The sequence below is a fragment of the Physeter macrocephalus genome, chromosome 15 (genome assembly GCF_002837175.3).
Source record: "Physeter macrocephalus isolate SW-GA chromosome 15, ASM283717v5, whole genome shotgun sequence".
NCBI lineage: Eukaryota > Metazoa > Chordata > Mammalia > Artiodactyla > Physeteridae > Physeter > Physeter macrocephalus.
In genome coordinates, this window is record NC_041228.1 from 28,361,936 (window position 1) to 28,383,201 (window position 21,266).

Sequence of the window (21,266 nt, forward strand, 5' to 3'; positions counted from 1 at the left end):
CCTGACAAGGGAAAAGTTATATGATGTTATTTGTTGTTGGGCTGTGCCCCGTAGGCCTACGAGGCCTGTACTTGCCCAGTTTCAAGACCGAAGAAAGAGCCCAGAGTGAGCGACAGAGACATCAATGGTTTAATGGATGGGAAAACTTACACGTCTGAAGCAAGGTCCTGGCGAAGGTCCTGGCGATGCAGGACATGGTGGCAGTCTTCACTCTGGGGAACAGGGAGACTACCTGTTATAGGGGAATTGACATCAGGTGGGCTTATTAGTTACCAGGGAAACCAGCAGAGGGGCACACCCCTCCCGGCCCCTTTGATGAGAACAATTACCAGCTGGGGACTGGGGAAATACGTAGGCAGGTCAGTCATGTGCCTAGGGCTTAGGCGAAGCAGGCACTGGTTGGGCAAGGGATTACAGAGAACAAGAGAACAGCCATGTTGAGTGGCCTGACCATACATTTGTGCAAAAGATATTCAATATTAGATGTAGAAGGAATGGAAAAGAATATGTCATCTGCATGCCCATGGCCTTGGAACACAATATTGACACATACAATGCAATAACACATGGTAGGGTCACACTACACAGCACATATAAGAAAAAATATATTTGTGATTGTGGATAGTTTCCTGATAATTCATTTCTGTGTATGTAAAGCAAATAATCTGAGACACAATTTGCAAGGAAAGATGATATCCAAGGACACTTAATGAACTTGACAATTCTGAGCCTCATTTCATCAATCCCTGAAGTTGATTGCATGTTGCAGGTGACATTACCCCCATATACAAACCTTTTAAAAAAATTTTAGTGGGATCTCTGTAACAGCTCTCGAACTATCACCTAGTTGAAGGTTTGGTCATGCACAGTTATCCTAGCAGAAACATGAACTTCTTAAAAGCAGGTACCATGTCATATAACTCTTCTTTTCACTATACTATCTAATTTAATACTTTGTTCTTGTACGTGAAAAAAATCAGTGTTGAATGAATGAATGGTGAAATAAAAAATGAATAAAGAATATTGCCAAATGATTGAAGCTGCACTTTTATTTTCTTTAGGTATGCTGCCTGACTTCTATGGATAGTGAGCAAACATAGCCTGAGCCTTGTTAGCCATCAGTTCACAGTGAATATAAACTCCTGCTATACTTATAATCCATTTCACAGAGGCCTAGAGGAGGTAAAAATACAAAATCCACTTTCTACAAAAGGAGTTCTGAATGCTTTAGTACAAAAAGGATGTGCAGGAATCGAGTTTGCTGGGTGTTGCAAATCAGTAGGTAATTCCTAACAGGCATTTCCAAAAATTTTTGAAAATTTGATTTCATTTGTGAGACATTTTATTAAGGTTAAATTTAATGGGGAGGAACCCACTGTGTATAGCTGGAAGACCAATGAAAACCAAGAGGATTACAGACCTGGCATCTTATAAGTAGCTCTAACACCTAATCAAATATCTTTAAAAAGATATATTTAGCAGCCTTAGGTTTCTTTTTGAAAATATCGGTGTAGAAAAATTTCTATTTTATAATTATTGTAATAAAATAAAGCATCTGTTTATTCTTCAGTGTGTTAAAAAACAATCTGGTGTTTGGGTCATTAAAATAACCTTATTATGCATTGTAGCTGAGTTTGTTTCTTTTTTTTTTCTTTTTCTTCCTCACAATTTGAAGTTTTTCATTTTTTTATCATAGTTGTACTGATTCTTCAACTTAAATTTTCTTGTGGCATCTCGCATGAAGTCTCATAAACAAGGTCATACACCACTAACAAAAAATGAGAAAGATTATTTGCTTATTACCCAGAAGGCCTTAGTCTGTGATTCTACATGCAATTTGTTTAATAAGTTTAATAAGTAACCCAATAGTAGAAGAGTTCAGGAGGGGGTCCAGCGAACAGAGGAAGAATTAGTTGCCTCCATGACCTCACTCCATGTGGACACATTTCTGGCCCTCCCTGTGCAGATTATGCAGTGATCTGGAACAACCCAAACCCTCAGAATAGGAATTCTCCACTTCCTGGGTCCTCTGGGAACATGGAGCTACGTTTGCCACCAACCACCTACTCCTATGTTAGGTACAATAAAATGGAAAAGAAGTGTGATGTTAAGGGAAGACAGAGCTGCAGTTACAGTTTTTACAAATGTCAAATGTTTTTGTTCGGTGCTTTGCAGTCTGTGATGGTTAATTTTATGTGTCAAATTGACAGGCCTAAGGGAAATCCAGATAGCTGGTAAAACATTATTTCTGGGTTTGTTTGTGAGGGTGATTCCAGAAGAGATTAGCATTTGAATTGGTAAACTGAGTAAAGAGGATACTGCCGTTTCTAAAGTTATAAGTAGTTACTGTGTTCCAGAACTCAGAATGTAGTGTGCTACATACATGGTCTTTAAATTACACATTAACCCTAAAAAATAGGCTTCACAATTCCCTTTTATTAGATGAAACTGAAGCTCAGTGAAAATAAGTTAGTCACCAAAACAATGTTTTGGTGTTTTTTTGTGGTACGCGGGCCTCTCACCGCTGTGGTCTCTCCCGCTGCGGGGCAAAGGCTCCGGACGCGCAGGCTCAGTGGCCATGGCTTACGGGCCCAGCCGCTCCGCGGCATGTGGGATCTTCCCGGACCGGGGCTTGAACCCATGTCCCCTGCATCAGCAGGCGGACTCTCAACCACTGCGCCACCAGGGAAGCCCCAATGTTTTGGTTTGATCCTAAAGCTTATGATTGTCTCTCTGCAAAGGGAGATCTATGGAATTCTGGGATGTTTTTCTTCCCCCACTAGAACTATCTGCTCATCTAGGAAGGGGAATTAGCATACGTCTTTTTGCTTATGATTGTATCCCCAGTGCCTACAACACTGTCTAGGTGCTTAATTTTTATTTTTCTCACCATTTGAATGATGATGGGGACAAGATGATGAACATTCCTCAGTAAAAAAGAAAAGTATCTCTAGATAGATTGAAAATAATAATAATAAAATCTCTAAGACTTCGTGCTGGATAATTTGAGATTGCCTCTCTAGATCTACTCTCCACTTGACCCTTTGGAGGTTGGCCTGGGAGGACTGCATCAAGGAGGCTCCCTTGCCATCTGGTTTTGGGTTGGTTTCAGCCAGTGGGAGGCACTGGCAGAAAATCAACAGGCTAGTGGAAAGAGAAATCAGAGTAATTACTCCACTGGCTCCCCCCTTTGAGGGCATCTTCATTTGGCTGCATCTTTCCAACTTGGGTCACAACTCCTGTAAGGGAATCCACTACAAATGTCCTGAATTTCAGTAACTGCTTCTTCCCCCTGTCTCTTCAGCCCTGGGGGTGGCAATAGCTCTCCAATGTTGACATTCCTTGTTTGTTTGTTTTGTTTTTACCCCACTCGCATATTTATAAATAGTTATTTTATTAAACTCTCTTCAGTTTCCTATTGGAGCATGGCATCTCTTCTATCCCAGGAACCTGAATTATTTATTAATGTTCATTCATCCACTTAAATATTTATTGAACTCCAGTTATATATGTGTTATATGTGTTGTTGGGAGAAGAGTGGCTCTCAGAAAGCTGATTTATCCCTTCTAGTTAGATAATATTTTTTCCCCTTCTCCAACATGTCACCATCCAGGTAAACAAATATGGGTGGTTAAAAAGTTTTTTCTTTTACTTTTTTTGGTTTGTTTTGTTTTCTGCTTGGCTAGGGATAGTTTTTTTACATGCTATGTAACACTGGATGGAAGATAAGCCCCTTCCCCTAAAAGCCAATTTTTTTCATACTCTTGGAAACCTGGTATCTACTTTACAGTACATAATTTGGACTAGTCACATTTCAAGTGTTCAGAATCCCTTTTGACTAGTGACTGCTGAATGGATCATGTAGCTCTGCAGCCTTGATGGAGTGCTCTCTGTCATCTGTTTTGTTCAAGACTCTGCCCTTATTGTCTTTATCTGTTTATGTACTCCCTGCCTCAGAGATCTAATTTATTCCAGAGTAATTAGCTATATTGATGATTCCAAAAATTATCTCTCTATATAGAATGTTTATGGGCACCATAAAGTCAATGTAACTCAAAGTAGTCTTCCACTGTACCCAAGAAAGTGGCTTCTGCAATCTACAGATTTAACCTAATCCTTATCAAATTACCCATGACATTTTTCACAGAACTAGAACAAATAATACTAAAATTTATATTGAACAACAAAAGACCCAGAATTGCCAAGGCAATTCTGAGGAAAAAGAACAAGGCTAGAGACATAACCCTCCCAGACTTCAGACAATTACTACAAAGCTACAGTATTCAAAAGAGCATGGTATTGGCACAAAAACAGACATATGGATCGATGGAACAGAATAGAGAGCCCAGAAATAAGTCCACACACTTATGCTCAATTAATTTTGGACAAAGGAAGCAAGGATATATAATGGAGAAAAGACAGTTTCTTCAATAAGTGGTGCTGAGAAAACTGGACAGCTACGTGTAAAAGAATGAAATTTAAAACATTCTCTAACACAGTGTACAAAAATAAACTCAAAATGGATTAAACACCTAAATGTAAGACCGGATGTTATAAGACTCCGAGAGGAAAACACAGGCAGAACACTCTCTGACACAAATTGCAGCAACATTTTTTGGATCTGTCTCCTAGAGTAATGGAAATAAAAGCAAAAATAGATAAATGGGACCTAATTAAACTTAAAAGTTTTGCACAGCAAAGGAAACCATAAACAAAATGAAAAGACAACCTACGGAATGGGAGAAAATATTTGTAAATGATGTGACTGACAAGGGATTAATTTCCAGGATATACAAACAGCTTATATAGCTCAGTATCAAAAAACAAACAACCCAATCAAAAAATGGTCAGAAGACCTAAATAGACATTTCTCCAAAGAAGAGAGACAGGTGGTCAACAGGCTCATGAAAAGATGGTCAACATTGCTAATTATTAGAGAAATGCAAATCAAAACTATAATGAGGTATCATCTCCCTCTGGTCAGAATGGCCATCATCAAAATGCCTACAAAATAACAAATGCTGGAGAGGGTGTGGAGAAAAAGGAACCCTCCTACATTGTTGGCGGGGATGTAAATTGGTGCAGCCACTAAGAAGAACACTAAGTATGTTCCTTAAAAAACTAAAAATAGAGTTACCATATGATCCAGCAATCTCACTCCTGGGCATATAACTGAAAATTATGAGAACTCTAATTCGAAAAGGTACATGTACTCCAATGTTCATAGGAGCACTATTTACAATAGCCAAGACATGGAAGCAACCTAAATATCCATCAACAGATGAATGGATAAAGAAGATGTGGAATATATCTACTATGGAATATTACTCAGACATAAAAAAGAATGAAGTAATGCCATTTGCAGCAACATGGATGGACTTGGAGATTATCATACTAAGTGAAGTAAGTCAGACAAAAACAAATATCGTATGATATCACTTATATGTGGAATCAAATAAGTTCACTTGAATATATCTACTATGGAATATTACTCAGACATAAAAAAGAATGAAGTAATGCCATTTGCAGCAACATGGATGGACTTGGAGATTATCATACTAAGTGAAGTAAGTCAGACAAAAACAAATATCATATGATATCACTTATATGTGGAATCAAATAAGTTCACTTGTATCAGTTTTTTTAGATTATTACAAAACAGAAATAGACTCACAGACGTAGAAAACAAACTTATGGCTACCAAAAAAAAAAAAAGAAAAAAGGAAAGTGGCTTCCTCTTCACTTTATCATTTCGAGTATTGACATAGTAGCAACCATTCAGTCACCAAGGCTTAAAAGTTTAGATTCTCCCTTTCTATCTCTTACTTCTTCATAGTCAACCAATGGTCTCTCTATCCTACGGCTATGCTCCTAGAATAAAATCCTCCTTGTACAGTTGACCCTTGAACAACCTGGGTTTGAACTGCACAATCCAGTTATAAGGGTGTATTTTTCAGTAGTAAATATTACATTACTACAAGACACCATCAGTGGTTGGTTGAATCTGAGGATGCAGAGGAACTGCAGATAAGACGGCCAACTGTAAACTATACTCGGATTAACTTTGTAGTTGTTCAAGGGTCAATGGCATTGCTATTTTGGGCCCTTTAAGGATGGAGCTATTTAATTTTTTAAGGTACAGTCCTGATCTTGTTATACATTCTTCAGAAATATTCTAAGGCTCCATATTTCCTACCAAAGGAGACTAGAGATGTTTTAATTTGGAATTCAAGGTACTTTACAATATCCTCTCTATATCCCTATTCTTATCTCGTAGTACTTTTGTGTGTGACCTGTGTTCCAGGAAAACAAAAACATGTTCCCTGAACATTCTTTGCAGTTTTTCTCCCTTTATGTCTTTTTACTATTTAATTCTCTACCTAGAATACTTTCCTCCTTTGCCACATGGCTCAGTCCTGCCCATGCTCCTAGGCCCAGTACAAAAGACACTCTTGCATCAACCATCACTATACTCTTTATCTATTCTCTTAGAAGAAAAAAGTGAATGTGTTCTCTCTCTCCTTGGAACATACAGTTGACTTTGTTTTACCTCTCTTATAGTACTAGCTGACTTTTGCCTTGTAGTGTGTTTATTGTATTATTTGTTCCCTTCTCCTACTTTGTAAGTTTCTTTGGGGGTTATGTTACACATGGGAAGCCATGGAGATAGATAAGATAAGCCTCATTCAGACTGAGGGTTTTGGAGAGCAAAGAGGTCCAAGTTTGCACCTTAAGATATAACATTTGAGGATTAGGTGAAGAATTCTTAGTTGTGGAAAAAATAACTGTCTTCCTTCTGCTAGCATCTTCAAATCTAGGCAAACTTGGCATTCCCTTGGTGTGTCCATTAGTATAATTAAATCAGACTTTTAGTTTTTGTCTAAATAGATGCTAGGACAAGAATTTCTAATATACTTTTACCTTGCTATGGCAGATACATACCATTAGACAATATGTTTTAATTACTTTTCTGTTCATTTTCTCCCAGTTCAATGAAATACATAGAGGTTTAAAAGGACATTTACCCAAGTTTTGAAGTAGGTGATTTCAGTGATATAAAGGGAACTTTTCTTTTCTCTTTGTATGTTTCTGTATTTTCAGCTTCTTTTTATTTTTACAATAAACATTTATATATTTCTAATTATATATATCAAGTTAAAAATAAAGAATATATCATGAAACTTTCTGGCTGAGCTGCCTCTTATTTTCTTTCCAAAACTTTGCTTTTATGCCAAGTTGCATACCTCTTAAGATCAAGGTAACAAACAAAAGATAAAAATGGACTTCAGCCAAAGGAGGCTGTCAGAAAGCACTATAGTTGCTTCTGATTAAAACCAAACTGAACCAAACTTTCTTGCAAAATGAGGTTTACAAAGTAACTAAAAAGTGATAGCATATGACACAGCAATCCCACAACTGGGCATATACCCAGAGAAAACCATAATTCAAAAAGACACATGCACCCCAATATTCATTGCAGGACTATTTACAATAGCCAAGACATGGAAGCAACCTACATGTCCATCAACAGAGGAATGGATAAAGAAGATGTAGTACATATATACAGTGAGATATTACTCAGCCATAAAAAGGAATGAAATTAGGTCATTTGTAGAGATGTGGATGGACCTAGAGACTGTCATACAGAATGAAGTAAGTCAGAAAGAAAAAAACAAATATCGCATATTAATGTATATATGTGGAATCTACAAAAATGGTATAGATGATCTTATTTGCAGAAATAGAGACACAGACGTAGAGAACAAATGTACGGATACCAAGGGGGAAAGGAGGGGGGTGGGAGGAATTGGAAGATTGGGATTGACATATATACACTATTGATACTATGTATAAAATAGATAACTAATGCGAACCTACTGTATAGCACAGGGAACTCTACTTAATGCTCTGTAATGACCTAAGAGGGAAGGAAATCCAAAAAAGATGGGATATATGTATATATATAGCTGATTCACTTTGCTGTACAGTAGAAACTAACACAACATTGTAAAGCAACTATACTCCAATAAAAATTAATTTTAAAAAAAGTAATAGCATACAATTTGTATTGAGGGCAGTTGATAGGGTTCTGGAGGAGTCCACTCATATAGTAAAGAGAACTAGAAGTTTGCAGAGTGAGTTTACAGACTATGGGGATGCTTTTAGAGCGTTTTGTGGGGTGTCAAATGGGAATTTTTCATAAAGAAGGTCTAGATTTCTACCCTTTACTCCTAATAAGCATAAGAAAATCCTGTTTAATAATAACAAAGGATGCCTCCTCCTTAAAAATCACTAGAGACCAAACCTGTATGTCTCTGTTTATAAGTTTATCCCTTATTTACACTGTTTATCTGTTATAAAACACAATTTTGAGAACCTAAAATTAGAATTATCAGTTGATATTATATTACGTTCAAAAATAATCACTATCGGGACTCCCCTGGTGGTACTGTGGTTAAATACACTGTGCTCCACTGCAGGGGGCACAGGTTCAATCCCTGGTCTGGGAACTAAGATCCCACAAGCCGTGCCACGTAGCCAAAAAATAGAAACAAAACAAAACAAAACCCAAAAAGAATCACTGTTGAACTTTCCTCACCTTATGCCAAGTGCTTGAGGATCATCTTCACTCTCTGTGTTGCAGGTGAGGAAGGAGGGGGATTACAAAAAGTCAAGTGGATAAAACTCCTGAATAGGAGGAGGAAGCAGAAGGTATGAGAAGATCTGCACCTAAGATGCGGTCATTGAGGAAATTACTGATGTTTCCTACCTCTGATGGAAGCAAGAATTTCAACCACTCCCACACCTATGGATAAAGTGCTAGGACACAGGTCTAATGACCTGTCACATAAGCAGCCACACTGTGTAATGAGGACTCACTGGGAGAGGCAGCTGGTCAGAGCAATCAGCAGTGCAGCAGAAAGACCTTTGACTTTGGAGTTAGAAACTGGGGTTAACTCAGCTCTTCTACTTACAAGCTGGATGACACTGGGAAAATGGTTGAACTGTTAAATGGTATCCTTATTCTTCAAATGAGGGAAAATACCTTTGTTTCTCAGAGGAGTAAATGGGACAGAGTACATATAGAACATGACCACTGTGGATCCATAATTAGTTTCACTTGAGCCAGATGAGGCTAATCCAAGATTGTTCATCTGTTTCTCCAGTACCTGCCATTTAGAATGTACCCAGGGCTACTAAATCAATGAATGAATAAAGCAAGGGAAATCCCTGAGTCTTCATGAAGGAAAAGGGACCTGAAGATGCCTTCTCACAAGGCACCTTCTTGGAGTGGGGGCGGTGGGTCATAGCAGAGGGGGGAAGTTGAAGATAACAATATAATGATAAGTAAGGTAATAAGGGGAAAAAAGAGGGAAGTGTGGAAAGTGGAAGGAGATGGAAAAAGGTCAGAAAGGGGAAAGATGGACTACTCAATTTTTCTAAGCTGGGAAAATTGTGTTGGAGGATGTGTGTGTGTGTTTGTGTGTGTGCACCCATGCATCTGGGTTATGTGCACAACAGAAGTATCAGTACATTGCTACCTATTGAGGAGTCATCTTCCTTTCTTTTTACATTTGTCCCTAAGGTGGGCATGGTTAGCTTGGAACACATAAATAAGCCAGGGTTATCTCCTAGAATTGTACAACAAGACAAACCAAGTAGAATTAGAGTGGCCTTCTGGAGTTCTTCTTTCTAAAAAAATAGTGTTTTTTTTTTAACTTTTGGTAATGACAGTTATTTTATTCTTTTTATTATGTCATGTTTTCAAATCAATTTTTAATGGGTCTCTTACTCAAAATATGAAGTATATTTTTAAACTGATAAAGTGAGTTTGGCTCTATTCCTGGCAAATATTTCTGGTTTTAAAGGGAGGTATTTGGTAGGGGCAGACTTTGAAACTACTGGTAAATTAGAAACTGATATCAAAGGAAGAATGCAATTTATTTTGGAGCCAAAAAGCTAATGAAACACTTTTTCTAATCAGTTGTTAAATAAATGCTTCCTTTAAAAATAAAAATCTAGAAAGACAACATTTGGTCTGTGTATAACATGTGTAATCTTTTCAAATCTTTTTAGGATGTCTTTGTGCAATCTAGTTTTTAAGCCTTCTTAGAAGGAAAAATATGTTTAGCTGAAAAGATAAGTATTTTTTAAGCTACTGTGTTTAGTGTATAATTTAACTTAAATGGAAAATGTTTAAATGCATTTAATGATATCTTTTAACAAAGGTACAATTGCAATATAATTATCCTTCCTATTTGTAAAGATTAAAGAAAATGAAATTCAATATTAAATACTTTAAGAAGTATGGTTATAGTGGGAGGTCATTATGTTAAATTCTCATAATAAGCAAATCTTAAAATTCTGTACATCTACCAATACAGAATGCAATTAAATTTACAACATCTGTATGTGTAGTTGATGGAAATTTATTTTTAGCTGGAGAAATGAAATAGGCAAATAGAGTAGAGCCCCAGAACTCTTACTTTACTTGAATAAATCCTCCTGAAAAATGTTATCCAAGTGAGAAGAAATATCAAAAACAAAAAGAAACAAAAAACAAACTGAAGCAAATTGGAAGAAGTTAAATCAGTAGGAATAGGTAAATGGGGAAAAACAAAAATCTCACATGTATTGAATGCCAACTGGGAGCTGATACTGCGATGGGTGCTTTGCATATGCTCTTATATTTAACCTTCAGAACAATCCATTGAAGTAAGTATCGTCCTATACATTTACAGACAAGATCATATAGCTGCTATGTAATGCTCCTGGGATTCAAACTTTGGAATATCTCACTCCAAAGCCTGTACTGGAACTGTTAGATAGACTTAAGAGATGCATGAGGTGATTAAAATTATATGAAGAATATTTTGAGGAGGTACAAAAATTTTACAAGTCAATAGAGCAAGAGACATGTTCTGCTATTAAGTAATTTCTTATAGCCCTATAACAACTCTAGTTACATGTATAATTATATTTGTGTGTATTAATTAACCTATCCATACATGCTATGTTCAATGTTTACAGAATGCACACTGTGTTTGACACTATATTAGTAGCAAGTAAGGGATACCCCAAAGAACCCTCAGGGAACATAAGTTCTAGTAGGGGAAACAACATAATAGCAGATTTTGATAATTAGTAGGTAGAACCATACAAAACTGCCATAAAGGTTGAATATTGGAATTTCATGTGGCCCAACCTAAAAATCTAAATATTAAAGTATGTTTTGGGAGTGTGTCTACAGACACTCAGGATATATATTTCTTTTTTTTTTTTTTTTTTTTTTTTTTTTTGTGGTATGCGGGCCTCCCTCTGTTGTGGCCTCTCCCGTTGCGGAGCACAGGCTCCACGGCCATGGCTCACGGGCCCAGCCGCTCCGCGGCATGTGGGATCCTCCCACACCGGGGCGCGAACCCGATTCCTCTGCATCGGCAGGCAGACGCGCAACCACTGCGCCACCAGGGAAGCCCCCTATTTCTGTTATTTGTACATTCTTATACATGTTTCCTTTGGGATCAGGTGTGCACTGAGTATCCATAGAGAGCAGTCAGTCTGTGGAGGATTTTTATTTATCACAATAAATCTGATCAACTTCGTGGAATTATCCAACCTTAGGTTTAGCTCTCCGCTAAACTCTCAGGAAACGTTTGGTAACGTCTGGAGACATTTTTGGTTGTAACAACTAGGGGAGTAGTGCTACTGGTGCTGAGTACATCCCTGAGTAGAGACCAGGAAAGCTGTTAAACATTCTAAAATGTCCAAGATAGCCACTGCCCAACCCCCATGCCCCACATACACACAAGAGTTATCCAGTCAAAAATGTCGGTAGAAATTCTTGAGAAATCCTGCACTGAACACAGGAAGAACAGGGCAAAGGTAACTGGGAGAACACTGTACAGTTATATTTCCCAAATCTTAATGATTAGCATTCCCAAAACACCCATTGTGGATGTCTCTGTTGAGATACTCAAACCTTATGGTGAAAAATATGGAGAGGAGTAAAAGTTGCAATGAACTTTAAAAAAAAAGCCCCAAGTTGACTAGACTAGAACAATAAACATGACACACCAAACAAATGTATCATCAATCATTTATCACAAATCACAAACTAGTAATAATGGATACTGTAGAAGTAATTTCTGTTCATCCTTCCTTGCTCACTGGAAAACTTGCAGGATATCCCATCTCTGAAATTTCCAGCAGTTGATTATAAACTTATTCTTCTTTCTATACGTAATACCTACACTGAAGTATTTTATCTTCTGTATCCGGTCTTGTTTTTATTGTTGTTGTTGTTTGGAGGGCTTTGGATAAGCAATGGATTAACCACAGTTATTGCAAACTGTTACTGATTTATGCCAGCTCTTATTTTTATTTTATTTTCAATATTTGTCTCCATCTCCCATCCTGACTTTTCTTTCCCCCCAGTTAGGCCAACTTTATTACATGTGTATCAAAGAACAATATGCAGTATTCTCGTGTGTTTTAATTTATAGAAATTGAATTGTATTATACTTCTCATTCTGCTTCTTCCTCTTTAGACTCAGAAGTATGTTTTAGACATCTAGCCTTAGTGATATATGTAGAATTCATGCATTCTTTTGACTGTTGACTGCGTTTTTGACATCTACCCATTGCCCAATTCATGGCCACATTTCTAATGTGGAAACAATGCAGAGATGCAGATTCTTGCCCGTATCTCTTTCTGTGTCTGTGTAAAAGATCTTTGGAGTATACTGCCAAGAATGTAATAGCTGTTTTGTTTAATGGTGCCAAATAACTATCCAAAATAGCTGCATTACTTACACTTTCAGCAGTGCAAGAAGGTTCTTATTTTTTTGACATTTCTTTATTTGTTCACTTTCCCACAATCTAAATAGCCACTTTACACCTTTTTTTTCTCTCCTCAAAACTCCAACTTCCTGCCCTCAGGTAGGAAGGGAAGGAGTAAGCTGAAAAACCCTAGCGATGAGTTGAGAACCAGCCCTGGAGCTAGAGTGGCTGGGGTGGAGGGGAAAGATAGACAGTGACAGATGAAGAGGTCAGAGAGGTACTGGCTGCCACACCTGTGGGGCCCTGTTGGTCACTGTAGTAGATGCTTTGGGGCCTGTTCATAGACCCCTTAACAGGCCCATGCACTGCTATGCGTGCTCAGCACCCAGGAGCCACATTTGGTGGGAGGTCACCCCCTTCCACACTGCCAATGTACAATGTATTGATAGATATGAGTATTTTATTTTATTTTATTTTATTATTATTATTTTTTTCAGTACGCGGGCCTCTCACTGTTGTGGCTTCTCCCGTTGCTCCGGACGCGCAGGCTCAGCGGCCATGGCTCACGGGCCCAGCCGCTCCGCGGCATGTGGGATCCTCCCGGACCGGGGCACGACCCCCTGTCCCCTGCATCGGCAGGCGGACTCTCAACCACTGCGCCACCAGGGAAGCCCGCTATGAGTATTTTAAAAGCTGATCTCCTTGCCTCAAGAGGGACTAGCTCTGTGATCCATTTGTGCACCAGAGCCCTATTGCTGTGGATCAGGCCAAGGTAGACTTTGCCCAAGATTACATTGTTTCTCTGCTCTTTCCCTTTCTCTATCCTGCTTCACTCTCTCCCAGGTTGCACCTGGGATTACCCCTTCATTACTCCACTTTTACAGGAATCCTCCTCTCAGGCTCTGCTTTTAGAGAACCCAAACTAAGTCAGTCATTGCAGGGACTTTGGCTTTTAGCCTGTAAGTGAAATGGGAGCCATTACAGGGTTTGGGAGGTGACTTCATCTGGCTTATATTTAGAATCACTCTTCTACACTCGTGTTGAGATGAGACTATGAGAGAGAAAAGGTGGAAAAGTAGAGAATAGGGGGCTATTACAGCAATCCATGTAAGAGATGATGGTGGCTTGGTAGCAATAAATGTGGTGAGAAGCAACTGGTTTCTGGGGATAATCTGAAGCAATATCATACAGAATATCCTGATGGATCATATAAAATACTGAATTAACTGTAAAGTATAATAGTGCACTCAGAGGGCTGGTTCATTAAGTGGTCTGTTTCCTGAAAATCAGTCTTTGAATTTCATTCCCCATAGCAACTATATTTAATTAGTCATCTGTTTGATTTTGATTCATTTTTTCTTCACTATAAAGTTATGGCAACTTTAAAAAGAGTTATATTGGGATCAATTTCCTTTTATTGAGAACAGCTACAAAATATTTGTAAATTTTAAAAACCTGTACTAAATAACATAAAGACTTAATTACAGCTCACTGAGAGGAAACATTAGGCCAAACATCTTGCCAAAGAATCTATCTAAACCGCTGATGTTTTCTGTGCTTGTTTGGAAATAGATCTGCACCTCAGTGGGTATTTTACCTTCCATGTTCTTTATCCCCCAGATATTTCTCCAGAGATATTGTCTACTTTTGTCCAGATCCCTTGGCTTCTACTATAGATCTAGTTTGACATGAAGAAGCTTGAGTCTGATAACCTCCAGTTATAAACTATTGGGAGAATTGTGAGAGTTTAGATTCTATCAAAGAGAACATTAGTAACTTGAGTGTTTAATTTCCTGCATTGCATACAGAAGAAAGTTAGGCACAAATCCTGCCTGCATCTAAAGACAGATAGTTTCTGTTATTCTATCAAGGCCCAAGGTAGACAACAAATCACTTCTTTTTTTTTTTTTAACATCTTTAATGGAGTATAATTTCTTTACCATGGTGTGTTAGTTTCTGCTTTATAACAAAGTGAATCAGCTATACATATACATGTATCCCCATATCTGTAATTAAAGACCAAATTGAGGAAATTTCCTTTAGGATTAAACCATACATATTCTTTTATTTTTTCATTATTTTTATTATATTATTTTTTTATGGCGAGCACTGCTAGTAACCCCATGGCATTTTCTCCACACATCTTTCTTCCTAATAGAACCCCTCTTTGTTTAAAGTAGCAACATGACTGTTAATTACGTAGTTAATAGATCAGCCTCCTTTCCAACTACAGAATATATGGTATTCTGGTCAATGAGCAGTAGATTATGTCCCTATGAAAGGCTTCCCTTTCTTGTTCACAAGGACAAAGCCCACTTAGAAAGGTCCATGCCTTTTTCCTTCCCCTTTTTTTTGCCTGAACTGTGGGTATAAGGCTTGGAGGTCCGATACCCAGATTGTGACCATTAGGCAAAAAGTATAAGGGTAAAGGACTATACACACAGGATCGCAGATCAGAAAGATGAAAAGATCTTGGGTGCCTGATGACACTGCAGATAAATAAAGAATACCTCTAAGAGATTCAAATCTGAACAAAATGCTAAGTCACATTCCTCCACATTCACACTTAAAATAATTTGGTGATTTGGGTGTGGGGGATGAGGGAGAGGACACAGGTCACAAAAATGTGGTTTTCTTGTTTGGGTGACTGAGTTGCTTATTATGGTATTATAGGTCAGGCACTATATTTTATTGTGTCTTGATTAATAGTTTTCTCATCACCCTCTTTTTCCCACCAGTAGTAAGTTCTTTGGGGCGGGATCTTTTTCTCTGTTATTCACCACCACCCCCACCTTTTTTTGCATTCAGCCCTCTGAAGGTAAGCATAAACCTCCATTTATTTATGGAAACATAAATATTTACTGAAGAAAGAAAGAAATAGAGAGGAGATAAGTATAGTTTGGGACATGGTTTATGATTTTTGGGGAATGGCAAGTTTGGAGCAGTACTAATATTAATAGTTAATATTATTTGAGTACTTATAACATGTCAAAAATTGTACTAAGAGTTTTATATGCATTATTCTTCAAAAATAAAACAAAATATTATTAGGTAAATATTAGCATTATACCCATTTTTCAAGATGAGGAAATTGGGATAACAAGAAGTTAGTTAACTGGTCTGAAGTAGAAGAGCCTGGATTCTAACTCAGTTGGTCCATTTCCAGAGCTCATATAGATCTCTATTCATTACTACCTCGCTTGGCTAAGGTAGGACACAGAAGCTAGAGATACATGCACAGGACACTTAGAAGTCATTTTCCAAACAGAATTGGAATAAGGAAAATTTAAATCAGTCTTTGGACTGAGATGCCCTCAAGAAAGCTGGAACCAACTGTTGTCAGAAAGCTTCACAAGATGATTATATTCACCAGAATCCAGCATCTAGTTGTCAGATATGCAAGTTGAAATTTTAGATCTGATGGCGTTGCCATTGTTAATTTAGCTTAGGGAAGTTGACTCACTCATAAGCGACTAAATTATCAAATTCAGGATGCCAATTGACTCATTTGAAATGAGAAAGTTAACTGAAGGTGGGATAAACATCCATACCAGGCAAGGGGTGTTCATAAAAGGTCCTTAGAATAAAATAAGAACAAGGGAAGTTAGCCAAAATATGTGAATGCTGAAAGGCACTAGGATCTTCTGTTACATTTCAGTAGTGATCTGCCAGGTGCATCTGACTGAGCACCTTGATCTATGAATGGGCAAGGCCACTTTCTGCATCTTTCACCCATTTGCATGCTTGCTATGCTGTCTGATTTGAGTCCTTTTGGTTGAATCCTTCTGGTTTGAATCCTTCCTTCTTTAGACGTCAGTCAAAACTTGCTAACATGACTATTTTTACCCTAGTAGATGTGTTTATTTATGGTTAAGTCTGAAAGGGCAAACTTATTTGTTTCTCCAAGTTGTTTGTCTCTTCCTACCTCCCCTTCACCTATACAACTCGCTGACTATCATCTGCATCTTTTTAGTCACAGTTCAGGAGACAGTATACAAAACATGCTACCTCTACTTTAAGACTAACACCTGCATCTGTCCCTTTGTTTCCCATCCCTTCTTTTACTTTCAGGACCCTGATCATTTTCTGTTGTCTGTCCTCTCTTCTGCAGTTTCACCCTCAGCTTCACCAACTCATAAACATGATCAACTTTTTATCATAAAGAAGCCCTCAATTCCATGTTCCCTTTAAAAAAGAGCAGGGAGCTCTCCTTCAATCCCATGCTTCCTTTAAATATTTCCGCACCTCCTCTAATCCACGGCCAATCTCCTTGCATTTACTATTTCCACTTTCTTACTTCTGTGACTTGCTAATTCACAGAAATCTGACTTTGGCTCCCACTGCTTCAATAAATATACTTTGGCACACATCCCCTATAGCATTCCACTTGTCAAATTCAGTGACCTTTTTTTACATTACATCTTACTTGACCTCATCAACATTTGGCATTCTTGAACACTTCCTTTGTGAAGCTCTCACCTCTGTTGCCCCATGACACCATTTCTCCGAGTTTGCTTTCTACGTTTTCTTCCTAGTTTATTTTATTATTTTTTATTACCTAATCTGCTTATTTTATTCAAATTTCACTACTTGTCCCGAGTGTCCTTTATAGTAGAAGAAATTTTAGGCTCATGCATTGTATTCCATTGTCATATCCCTTTAGTCTTCTCTAAGCTGGAATAGCTCCTGAGCCATCTTTTGTGTTTCATGACATTGCTGCCATTGCTACTTTTGGAGTACAGTCCTTTTTTTTTTCCTTTTTTAAAAGAAAGTCCCTCAATTTGGATTTGTCTGTTTCCTCATGATCAGACTCAGGTTATGAAATTTTGGCAGGAGTGCCATGGAAGTGCTTCAGGGCTCTTAATGCAGCATATTAGGGGGCACATGGTGTGTGTTTGTCCCATTCTATGATGTTCACTTTGAACATTTGGTGACGGTGCTGCCTGTCTGTCATTTTTCTCCGAACAGTGCTGGTTCTTTTCTTCTGCATTACAAGGAGTCTTTATGCTCATTCAGAAGAGCACTACATGAGAGCGTGTTATCTTCCTAGTTTATTTTGTTTGTTCTTTTTCCTTTATCTTGCCCTTAAATGTATGTGTTCCTCAAGGCTTCATCATTGGCCCTTTGAGATCCACCATCTACACATTCTATCTCTATGATTATTCCCATTTCTGTGGCTTCAACTACCAATCATATCGCTCAAGCAGATTCTCTTTTAGGTTCCAAATGCATATATTCAACTGCATGGTGGACATATTCATCAAAGGGCATCTCAATATTCCCCTTTCTCTTCTGGTTCACAATATCATTTGTCCAACCAAACTAGAAACCTGTGAATCATTGTGAACTTTTCTTCTATCTTCCCACTCCTCATTAAATTAGTGACAACAGCCGATCCTTTTAATTCTATTGCTATACGTTGGTAGGCTTGACTTTCTATTAGTCATAGGCAGCGAGGGAAATACTGTTAAGTTTTCATTTTTGTCTTATGACACCTTCTCTTAATGTTGTTGCAAAATCTCACAAAAGAGATTTTTAATATTTAATAGTATACTTTGTCCATAGACTTTCTCTATTGACAGAAAATATCTTCCCTATCTTCTTTTGTTGGGAATGGGTATACCTCTTCTTCGGTACTCTAAAGAAAATGCTGGGTAGAGCCAGGCAGAACTCACTATAGGCATTTCTTACTAACAAACAAACACATTAATATAAGAACTTCAGTATGGTTGCCAGATGAAATACAGTACACCAGCTAAATTTGACTTTCAGATAAACAACAAAAATATTTTATTGTAAGCATATTCCATGCAGTATTAGGACATATTTATACTAAAAAAATTCATTGTTTATCTGAAATTCAAATTTAACTGGGCATTAACTAAATCTGACAACTCTAAGCTCCTTGACTTCCAAATCTATACCCTCTGGGATGCAGGATAAAGTAAAGTCTGGAGGCCTAAAGCTACTAGGTGGTCATTATTGTCACAACCAAAGAAATACTGACAGCATCTCCAATCTCTACCATCTTGGGACTTATATCACTTACCCTGGGGCCTGTGAGACCCCCAGCTATTCATTATGACCATACCACATTTCCCATTTCCACTGCAGGAATGTGTCCAGATCAGGATCGTGAAGCCCAACTGTTTTTCCTGCCAAAGAATTTCCATCTTGTGGAATTAAACCCTACCTCTCAATATCTCAAGTTTCATTAGGTATTCCTCCTCCGCAACACACACAGTTGTTGTTTTTTTTTTTTTTTCGGCCACTGGGTACTGCTTCCTCTTTTCCTTAGTTCTGATTGTATTTACAAACAACAAGAGTTTGGGTTGTTCCCTTGAACCATGCAACTCCTCAAGAAATTTACCCAGATGTTTCTTTTCCCACAGTCTCTTTATACAGCACACTGAGGTTACTCTCCTACTCACGCGAATCCGTCCTAATGAGCTGTTACATCAGTCATTATATAAATTCCAGTCACTGCAAATCCTCCCATATTCATATTCTAGGACATTAGGCAGACCTTCATGGAAGTACCAGTTTGATTGGCGTTGAGTTCACACATAGAATTCTTCCTGAAAGTCTACCTGAGTTCTTTCATGGGTCTTAAAATAGTCTCTGACCCCCACCCTCACAATGTTTTCTTCTCTTCCAGAAAGAACCCACATTTTAAAAGAAAAAAGTAGGCATATTTATGGAGCCAAGATTAAAAACAATTCTGTGGTCATACTCCATTAAGATTTTTGAACTTTTTCATTGACATAGTGGTGCCTAAGTCTGGTTCTTCAACTGGATAATTTAGTCCCCAAATCTGTTCTCTCAAAAAGTATAATTCCAATTTAAGAAGTATCCACATTATCCTCTCAGCTATCAACCCCAGAGCTATCATGATTGATTCTGGACCCACTTTCACCATTATCCCAAAATTTGTACAGTCTTGCTAAAATTGCAATGTGGGGTCAGATATAATATACCACTATTAATCTATAGTAAACTGGGTTGTGTGCAGGAGAGCTCAAATTCTGAACAAGTCCTCCACTCACACCTCCCTCCCAAAAAGTTGTGCTTAAATGTTATGACCTTCAAGAGAATTACAGCCTAATGTTTGCTTAGGTGTCTCAAACATTTATGAAAATTCAAGCCTACGATTCATGAAAACTAATGAAAATAATTGCTCTTTTTACTCTTCTTTACATTCTTGAATACCTTCCTACCCTACCTTCCCAGAATAATTTTCTCTTCTATTATCACAGTCCCAAATCCCCACTATATTAGCACTTCTCATCTCTATGCTTTTCTACTGTTTGAACTATGCCTTCCCTCCCCACCACTCAACACACAGCCTTGGGAGAAGAGCTCTTCTTTCACTGTGATTTCTTTTCCTCAATGAGAACATGTATGGAGAGATGTTTGCTTCAGACATCAGGGGATGAAGATGAAGTTAAGTGGGTGGTGTCCAAATGCTCTGCTGGTAATTGTAGGGGGAGGCTGAGAAGCTCCACATGTTAAAATTTTGTACCTTCAGTCACCTCTTAATCCTGGCTTTCCAGTAAGGGCTAACTGAATCATAAATCTGAATGTTCAGGAAAATAGAAGGGACCCAGGCTGGGAGAACTCTGTGGGGTCTTGTAGGGCTGATGAAGGATCTTTACTGAAAGATTATAAGTGAAGAAGAATCTAGGCCTTATTATTCATGTCTTACTAGAGGCAATTATATGAGGAATTGGAGATCTAGAACCATGCAAAGCTTAGGAGATGAAGGTCCAGGATAAGGACACATTCAGGCTGTGTCAGGAAGGGAAAATCAGATCGTCTCCAAAATGGAACTTTGGCCATGAACTGGGGCAAAGGTTTTGTTTATTTATTTATTTATTTATTTAGCTAGTTAATTCTAAATATAGACCAGGTACCTTACTGAGAGATTGAGCCAAATTCTTGGGAATTGTATTATAATGCTGAGTAGTCAAAGCATCAAAGTCGGAGAAAATTAATAAGGCAAATCATTTAAAAATACTCTGTTTCTTTTTCTTAAAAATAAATAAATTTGGGCTTCCCTGGTGGCGCAGTGGTTGAGAGTCCGCCTGCCGAGGCAGGGTACGCGGGTTCGTGCCCCGGTCCGGGAAGATCTCACATGCCGCGGAGCGGCTGGTCCCGTGCACCATGGCCACTGAGCCTGCGCGTCCGGAGCCTGTGCTCCGCAACGGGAGAGGCCACGGCAGTGAGAGGCCCGCGTACCGCAAAAAAAATAAATTAATTAATTAAAAATAAAAATAAATAAATCTATCTATCTATTTATTTATTTATGGCTGCATTGGGTCTTCGTTGCTGCACGTGGGCTTTCTCTAGTTGCAGCGAGCAGGGGCTACTCTTCGTTGCGGTGCGCGGTCTTCTCATTGCAGTGGCTTTTCTTGTTGTGGAGCACGGGCTCTAGGTGCGCAGGCTTCAGTAGTTGTGGCGCACGGGCTTAATTGCTCCACAGCATG

The 21,266-nt window shown here is 38.2% G+C and overlaps 1 long non-coding RNA gene across 1 annotated transcript in view; it reads right to left on the minus strand.

Annotated features, from left to right (window-relative positions):
- The window catches only part of LOC114487913 (uncharacterized), a 377,807-nt gene that overhangs the window by 33,217 nt on the left and 323,324 nt on the right, over positions 1 to 21,266 (minus strand). Inside the window, exon 4 of the long non-coding RNA XR_003683475.2 lies at positions 151 to 212. This is a non-coding gene — a long non-coding RNA (uncharacterized lncRNA). The remainder of the gene's footprint in view (positions 1 to 150; positions 213 to 21,266) is intronic.